Source organism: Carex rostrata, chromosome 27 (assembly GCF_964058835.1).
Source record: "Carex rostrata chromosome 27, lpCarRost1.2, whole genome shotgun sequence".
In the NCBI taxonomy this organism is placed as follows: domain Eukaryota; kingdom Viridiplantae; phylum Streptophyta; class Magnoliopsida; order Poales; family Cyperaceae; genus Carex; species Carex rostrata.
In genome coordinates, this window is record NC_135944.1 from 360962 (window position 1) to 370939 (window position 9978).

At 34.2% G+C, this 9978-nt stretch overlaps 1 pseudogene; it reads left to right on the top strand.

The window, feature by feature from the left end:
* The first annotated feature begins 8574 nt into the window (after positions 1-8574).
* LOC144545289 (cytosolic sulfotransferase 5 pseudogene) lies at positions 8575-9538 on the top strand (annotated as a pseudogene).
* The last annotated feature ends 440 nt before the right edge of the window (positions 9539-9978 follow it).

Here is a 9978-nt window from a genome sequence, read left to right on the forward strand (position 1 = left end):
TAGTAATTATAAAATTAAATTATCAAAAATACCCTTTCAATTTTAATGGAGGTGTCCTTAAATAAAAATATTGTGTATTCAGTTTTCTAATCTGATGATCGCTCGTGTGCCTCTCTTCTCTCGTGTTACCCTCTCTCTCCTCTCTCTTTTTTTTTAAATTTGACAACGACTGTCAAATATAATTTTTCATTAATAAAAATAAAATTACATCCATCATTCTACATTACAACATCACAACATCATCACACACTCTCATTCAAACAACACAACAAAGAAAGGGGTAAATTCTGCCGAAGGTCACTAAACTCTGTCTTTTGTCACGAATTGGTCACTCAAATTTCATTTGTCCGAACTAAGTCATTGAACTTTTAATTTACCCCAATTAAGTCACTCTATAACTTTTTTGTCCAAAATGCTAATGGAATATTCTCATTCTGTTAGTATTTTGAACGGAATATATATACTCATTTTGTTAGTATTTTGGACGGAATATACTCATTATGTTAGTATTTTGAACAAGATATACTCATTCCGTTAGTATTTTGAACAAAATGGGCATATTATGTTGGTAATTTGGACATAAAAAGTTATAGAGTGACTTGATTAGAACAAATAAAAAGTTCAATGGCTTATAATTGGGACAAATAAAATTTGAGTGACTAATTGTGACAAATGACAAAGTTTAGTGAACTCCAACGAAATTTACCCAAAAAAAAACCTTCAACTGGTTGGAATAGGAGGACTAACTTCTCCCTCCACTTAGAATTTTGATTTGTAATTAGTGTTAAATCTAGAATAAATAAATTTTTGAATTCTAATTGGTAATTCGAATTAGAAATTAAAATATTGAAAATTAGAAGTCAGAGCATTAATTGTTAACGTTTTTTTTTTTCAGTACCCAATTAGCTAATGTGTTTGAACCTAACTAGCTATATTTTAAACCCCATTTTCTTAACCCCCTTCCAATTCCTACTGAATTCGACACTGTATGAAATTAGGATGAATCTTGCTAAATTTTTTTTTTATGAATTTCTTTCTTAATTAGCTCGGAGTAAATATACAACACTCATATATAACACCAAATTGATAAAATCTTTAGTCCATATGTGACGCACATCACAAACGAATTAGCTGAACTGGGCCCCTAATTGACTCGATTTATCTCGAATAATTTGTGTTGTTACATTTACACGTTGTTTTTAAACTTTATTAATTTAGCTGGATTATCTGATAAATTTTTTTAGCTCGATCGACTCGTTTACGACTATGATCTATGATGGGAGACCATTAATTTGCACACTTGATCAGGAAAATGGGGGCATGGGGGTAGGGGTGAGTAAATCGCTCATAATTCGTGAGCCGCTCATAACTCGCTCATTAAAAGCTCGCTCATTTACAACTCGCTCATTTATCCGCTCATTTAAACTCGCTCATTAACAACTCGCTCATTTACTTAATGAGCGAGCATGAGCATACCCTAACTCGCTCATGCTCGCTCATTAATCACCCCTACATGGGGGTCATCGACTTGACGGTACAGAATGAGACGTTACTAGTTAAGTGGTGCTGGACTGCTGGGAGATGGAAACCAAATCTACGGGATTATATATGGGCCTCAACAATAAATTAATAGGTTGCATGGAGTCACGATGGCATCCAACTTAATTTCTTCCTCAAATCTTTATCGATCGATCCCAACTCCTGCTCAGCCGACAGAGATAGTGGCCAGGATCCAATAAAATTGGTCCAGAAATGATCTTTTCACTTGCAACTCTGCCTACAAGGTACTTAATTCACCAAAAATGAATCATCTCCATAGATTACAAATATATATATATATATATATGTGGAAACTACCGAGTCCTTGTAAAAATGAGAATCCGGAGATGATTCATTTTTGAGATGTTCGGTACAAAATGGTTGCCACCTCTACAACATGAATATCACGGAAACAAGGGACCACATTATGTGAGAATGCATTAATGCACAGTCATTATTGGAGAGGTTTGTTAGCACATTAGACATTACAACATTCCTTTTCAAAGTGTGATTAATTAATACGCATACGGATTGGGAATGGACAATCCCGGACCTATCAAAGAAGGGCAGAGCACGTAGAAATATAATTTGGATGGCGGGACTATGGACGTTACGGAGAGAGAGGAATAGAAGATTATTCTCTCATAAAAGCAAGTGTGTACGATTGTTGATCCATGATACGACACTTGAAATTCTTTTTTGGTCCCAGCAGGATTGGTAAGGCTCGAGAAATGAGGAAAATGTCTCAGCCGTTTAATACGGGAGGACAATGCTACACATTGCTGGCGGCAATTTCTTATAGTTGAATTGGAACCAAGACAGGACATGATGAGTTCTTGGGTTTTCTTATTTCCTTGTTTTTGTGAGGTCATTTGGTCAATATGATTTTGTAAATATACTTTTTTTTAGTATCAATATATCTGATGGCGGCAATTCGCCGCTAATCATAAAAAAAAAATAAAAAAATAAAAACACTTTTGCTGCATGCCTTATAATTAATAACGAAGATAACTTTAATAACTGAATAACTGCTAAACACAAATGGTAGGGATTATAACTATTTCATAGAGCCAGCTTGTTATTTTAGCCATAAAAAAATATATTCATGCATAATCCGATAATACAAACAAGTAGCCAACGACTACGACCTTACGGGTGTTGCACTGTTGCGACTGGCTTTTTTAATTTGAATTAATCATTTTTGCAAATTCAAATCATTGTGTGATGATGAGAGATGACCTGTATATATGATTGATGTTGGGGGTAAAGATTTTAACGGAGCAGTTTGGGAGCAGTTTTGGCTGTTGGATCATATATATATATAACGTTGAGCATATATAATATAATTATGAATTGTATATTGTTATATATAATTTTCACAATTAAGTGATTTAAAATGTAATTAAGATATTAGACAATCTATATATATGCATTCAATAGGTTGTGATCGATCCATAAATATAGACAAGGATCAAATTATTGATGGACTGATTATGATATTTGTAATTAATTCGAGAAACTGCATGTCTATCCAGATAATACGTGCAGCTCACGTATGATCTAGTAGTGTGCCTCTATATAAGGATGAATCTTCAAGACACAAGATACAATGTTGTAACAACACAACTCAGATTTTTAGTGACTTCTTATTTCTTCCACCATTAAAGAACTAAGAAGATAAATCCATTAGAAATTTTGAAGATGATTTCTCAAGGGCCACATCTTATTGTTCTGGAAGACTTGATCCATAACCATACGACATAACGGCGAGAAGGGCTTCTTGCCATTGAAGACTTGTCTCGTGCTCACGGAGACGGCTCTTTGCACTTGAGCATTTCATGGCCAATGTTATGGAATTTGGTATTAAATTCCGTACTTATGATTATGTTTTATGAGTTGGCTTTGGCATAGGATAGTTCATAGGTTAAGGTGGGGCATGTTTCTCTCCTTTCCCGAGATGTAAGTGTTTGATTCCTATATGAGATGTAATTGTTTGATTTTTTGAAAAGACGTGATTATTTCTCCTTTATGATTACCCAACAAATGAATTCAGAGCCTTCCTATGTCGAAGGATTAGATCTTTCAGTATCTAGAGAATTAGAAATTAATTGATGATTTTTTTGTTGATTTTTTTTTTGGATTTTTCTTTATTATTTTCTTAAAATTTTGATTTCAAAAGCACAAAACTATTAAATTTTTACCGCCATAATTGCTTATTTTTCAGTTATTAGGTTGGTTAAAATTTACTAAAAAATTTCAATTGAAATCGCAAAATTCTAATTAAAATTCGGTCCTGACAGAGTTTATGCGGCTCTCCGTGTAGATGCACAGAAGCTGCACAAAATTCTGCATGGCCTTGCTTTTTTTAGACGGTTATAGAATTAGATTTTTTGTAAAATTTATTTTCTAATAAATTTTCTAAAATAAAATATACATATTTGAAATTAAAATTTTAAATTTAAAAGGTTATACATAATATATTAAAAATAGCAAACAACGCTGTAAGGACCGACATTTTTAAAAATACCCAAAAAGAAAAACAAATTATTAATAATAACCAGATTTTTGGAAAAATTTTAAAAATGCCCAAACCGTCTCAAAATTCGGCGGTCCGGAATTTTTATTCCAAACCGCATATTTTCCGGGCGGTCCGAGATTTTTTTTTTTTTTTTTTTTTTGTCCTCAGAACCGCCTAATTTATCGGAGGTCCGAGAATTTTTTTTTTCTTTTGCTTTTTTTGCAAATCAAATTTGCATATCTGGTTAACATAGCAAAACACTTTCAAAAATCGTGAAAATTGACCGACATGTAGTCTTGACATCGTAGAACAGGACTATGAAGTTTCATAGAAAATCTCCGAATAGATCGTGAGATATCAGCTCTCAAAAATTACCCGAACTGCTGAATATTTCATTCTGAGCCCAACTTTGCACATCTGCTTAACATAGAAAAATACCTTCAAAAATTGTCAAAATTGACCGACATACAGTCTTGACATCGTAGAACAGGACTGTGAAGTTTCATACAAAATCTCCGAATAGATTGTGAGATATCGGCTCTCAAAAATTGCCCGAACTGCTGAATATTTCATTCTGAGCCCAACTTTGCACATCTGCTTACATAGAAAAACACCTTCAAAAATCGTGAAAATTGACCGACATGCAGTCTTGACATCATAGAACAGGACTGTGAAGTTTCATACAAAATCCCCGAATAGATCGTGAGATATCAGCTCTCAAAAATTACCCGAACTGCTGAATATTTCATTCTGAGCTCAACTTTGCATATCTGCTTAACATAGAAAAACACCTTCAAAAATCGTAAAAATTGACCGACATGCAGTATTGACATCGTAGAACAGGACTGAAGTTTCATACAAAATTGACAAGCTGGGACGGACATTCAAGCAGATTCGTGATCGGTTTTTGGAGCTAGATGGCAGTCCAATCAGAATCGATCCGCCAGCTAATCTTTTATGCTCAGATGACTCCATATGCGTCTTTGCAGATGATTATGCAGCCTTGCTTACACCTAGAGAGTGGCTCACTGTACCCAGTTGTGAGTTAATATTCGTAATAATTGCATAATGTATGACCTTTTACTTCATATTTCACAAAATTGAGATCACATGTATCTTTATTTTGTAGGTATTGGCACAAATTCATCAAGGAGGAATTCCCCGATGAGCAGGTTGGTTTCATGGATCCCAGTCAAACAAATGCCACCCTGATGAATGAAGACCGAGGACGTGTTCTTCAATACATAGGGAAAGCAATCAAAGAAAATCGGGACAAGAGATTGATATTCATCCCTTATCATCAGATGTTAGTGTTATATATATTGTAATTTTATTATATTTCTCTCAATTCAGATAAATTATAGAATATGACATGCTATAAACCTAACATGCAGAAATCATTGGATATTGGCCGTGCTTATGCCAAGAGAACGTGCATTGTACGTGTACGATTCCGATAAGAAGTGTAAAAAAATGCTAATGTTCACTGCTGCTGTCGAGGAGTAAGTGTCTTCCTAAAATTTACGTCTGTTTATAATGCTAATGATCTTATTATTATATTATCATTTTAAATATGTCTCGTTAGTACTGATTGTCCAATTAATGTCTTCATATTTCAACAGTGTCTTCATGAGGAAAATGTGTACTTCTTTAACGGTTCATACCGATTGCAAGGTAATAGTTTCTATTGCACACATATGTGAATATACATATAAGCCATTTGTATGCTCGTAATGATCCTGATTCTATTTTTTTGAAACTTGTTACATAGTGCCCACAACAACCAGCCGGCTGGGAATGTGCATATTATACCATGTTGCTCATGCAAGACATAATAAAGGAATTCCTTGATGTTTTCCTGCAATTAAAGGTATATATACATTTATAAATTTTCCAAAAATAAGCATTGTTGCTTCAAATACAATAAAATACAAAATTTAATTGTATATGCTCTTCTAAATTCTAAAAATGCAGGATATTCCCACTAAACATACGACACAACGCTTGGCTGAATTTCGCCTAATGTGGGTACAAATTTTGCTAAATGAGATAAAGTCAAGATGAAATACAACAATTTAGGATGTGTTATCCGAATTTTTTGTAATAAGTTAGGATGTGTATGATATATAATTAATTTAGGATGTGTTTTATTGATAATTAAATTACAATGTGTTTTGTTGATAATTTAGGATTTGTGATAAATTAGCATTTTGGCCAGCTAAATAAATATGAAAGTTGGTCATTTAATAAAAAATATTTTTTTAAATTTCAATAAAGCATTAGGATCGGTTCTTATGTAAGAAACCGATCCAGATATCATTTTTTTTTAAAAAGGCAAAATATCTATCAGGATCGGTTGTTATATAAGAACCGATCCTGATAGGTAACAATCTGGATCGGTTTTTACATATAAATCGATCCAGATAATTTTTTTTGGTATTTAAAAAAAATCTAATTTAAAATATATATCAAGATCGGTTGTACAATACAACCGATCTTGATGACCTATTATCTGGATCGGTCCTTATCTAACAACCGATGCAGATAACAAGTAATCAAGATCGGTTGTGAGATAAGAACCGATCTTGATATAATTCCTATCTGGATCGGTTCTGAGCTTAGAACCGATCCAGCTAGTGACTATTAGGATCGGTTGTAAAACCGATACAGATTTGTTTGGTATCTGTATCGCCCTGATCAGGATCGGTTGTGAACCGATACTAATATGCGTATATAACCGATCCTGATTCTATTTTTTCCAGTAGTGTTGGCTATTTCTAAAAAGCCGACACTAATTATTAATTATTAGTGTCAGCTATTTATAAACAGCCGACACTAATTGTATTAGTGTCGGCTTTTTGTAATCAACCGATACTAAAGTATTAGTGTCGGTTTTTTGAGGCGACACTAATTGTACGTTCTCCACTAGTGAGGGGACCACGAACAAAGGAGAGGAGATGAGGTGTTGGAGGAGATCGAACCAGTAGGATTCGACGAGTCGAGAAGTGTTTTGGTCGTCTGACAAGGGACCGACTTCGAGGCCTGGAAGGAAGGTCAAGAGGTGGCGCATCAGCACGAGAGAGAGCTAGGATGTACGGATGGTTCCGGCCATCAACGGCGACAGAATGAATTTGGAAACTGGGAGGGATGAAATAGAGGTGTGATTTTTGTTTTCGCAAAGAAGAAAGGAGATATCGGAAGAGAGATGGGGTTAAATGGAGAGGAAGGAGAGGGAAGGCAAATGGAGAAAATTAGATCAGTTAACCACAATTTGAGTTTGACAGTTATTGAGGATCATGGGGGAATAATGGGGGATAACGACCGGGGGAAATAAATCTTTTCCCAAATAAAAAATGGGGATAGAAAAAGGAATATCAAATTTTTATGGGGATTTTAGATATTATGGTGTTTTCATGGAGAAATTGGTTATTTAACAAGTTTATATGGGTGCCCAAGAAATTATCCTTAAAATAAAATTGCTGACTAGACAATATTCTGATACAGCCATTTTTGCTGTCATTGATCATGAGCTGCCTAAACATCATATTAGCTTTGCTGCATTGAATGAATATTCTTGCACATGCCAATCGAGGGACTCTCACTAATTTGCCCAAATACAAACAGCTTCGTTTAATATTATATACCGGGAGTCCTAGAGAAGCCATTAAATATATAATGATTTAGATCAACGACAGGTCAGCAGCAAGTAAAGAATTGTGCGGATAGAAAATCAGGTGAGATTTGTCAGATTTCATCAGATCTAGTTATTTTTTACATTATATGGATTTGATTGACATTGTTCTGAAACCAACTTCACCGACCGCAAATTTACTAACAGCATACTAAATAAAACAACTCAACCTACTGTTGGCTTGTCTATTTTATTCATTTTATCACATAATTAAGGTTCTGTAAACATTTCTGTGCAAGCAAGCATGTGTTGACGATTTTTATATCTATAACATTCAATAAAATTGAATTTATAACATTAAATTTTGAATATCCATGAAAACAATATAGATATTTATTAAAAGAGCACATATTTGATATATGTGAGAGTTGTGAAAGAATCGAAGAACGTCGATCCATATATAAGTGGAGTAAGAGATTAAACTGTAACTGAAGCCTGTGAGACTGATGGATCAAATTAAGTCCACATATGGACGTATAACATTTTATCAAATAAGGTTCTTCTTGATCCGGAAGTCGAAAATGGAAACAGATCCACCAATTAATAATATAATTTTGTCCAATCTGTCGTTTCCTTCAGAAATCAGAACTACTAATAAAAGAACCGTACGTACGTATATAAGTGTATGAGTGGGTTGATGCTATCATAAAGAAAATTCATTTGAAACTAGCTAGGCTAAAAAACAACAGCTACCCTAATCCCCATGGCCGATTCTTCACTTAACACTAATTCCACTTTCATTTCCAATTCCAATCCGCATAAGGATGAAAATGGAGAAGAATCGATACTAAGGTCTCGTCCATCCTTTAAGGCTTTACCAAATATTGATGAAGTGGATAGTAAATACAAAGAGCTAATTCTTACACTCCCAAAAGAAGAACGGTGGCACGAGTCTCCGATGCGAAATTACAAAGGTTTTTGGCAATCTGAGGAGGTCCTTCCTGGCATTATGGCGATGGAGGAGGCTTTCCAGCCTCGTCCAAGTGATGTAATTGTGGCAAGTTTTCCAAAGTCCAGTACCACTTGGCTCAAGGCCCTCACTTTCACTATAATGCACCGAAACAAGTATGATTTCTCGTCTCACCCTTTGCTTAAACTCAATCCTCATGATTGTGTTCCATTCATTGAATATTACTATGCCGCGCGAGATGAACAATATCTTGAAACCCTTCCTTCTCCTAGAGTTCTTGGAACTCATTTGGCATTCTCAATGCTCCCAGAGAGTATCAAGACATCAAAATGTCCAATCGTTTATATCTGTCGAGAGCCAAAAGATGTCCTGGTTTCCGTTTGGCACATGGTCATAAAATTTGAATGGTTGAAGGAATCATTTCCTTTTACTCGAGCCTTTGATTTATTTTGTGAGGGTCGAATGATGTTAATTTGGACCTATTTGGGATCATGTGCTTGAATATTATAAACTGATGAGGTTGTACTCTCCAGACAAAATTTTATTCCTTAAGTACGAGGATTTGATGAATGACCCAGTAGATGGTGTGGTGAGATTAGCAAATTTCATTGGATGTCCATTCTCTGAGGAGGAGATGAAACATGGCCAGGTTAAAGAGATCGTCGAATTTTGTAGCTTCAATAAGCTCAAAGATCTCGATGTAAACAAAACTGGAACAGGTAATGCAAAAAATTATTACTACTTCAGAAAGGCTGTTGTGGGGGATTGGCAAAATCACATGACGACTGAGATGGCTATCAAGTTAGACGAGATCACTAAAGAGAAATTTCGTAATTCTGGTATCACTTATTGAGTAGCAAGCAACGACGACAACAGTGATATACTTCGTGGAATATTTTTTTTCTCTTGCCTATTAATTATATATGGACACAAATTTGCAATTTATTTTTAAATTTGTGTCCAAGTTTATGATTCTTCATGTTGGTTTTCAAAATGGTTCAGTTAATTTGTGTTATTTAATTAATTTGAGTAAATTAAACGTTTGGTTGTTTGATGTACTTGGTTTCATTTAATTCAAAAATTAATTTTTATTTTAAGATATATATATATATTTAGATAATAAAAAACGAAATAATTAAACTAACCACAACTACTTAATAAAATTAGTGTCGTATTATCATTATAGTGACTCTAGAGTTATTAGCAAAACTTGGAACAGTCTGTGCTATGGGTTGATATATATATATCTATTTACAAAATTCAAACAATATGTCCAAATTGTTCAACATGATTTCCATATAAACATGGAGAGAGTACGAA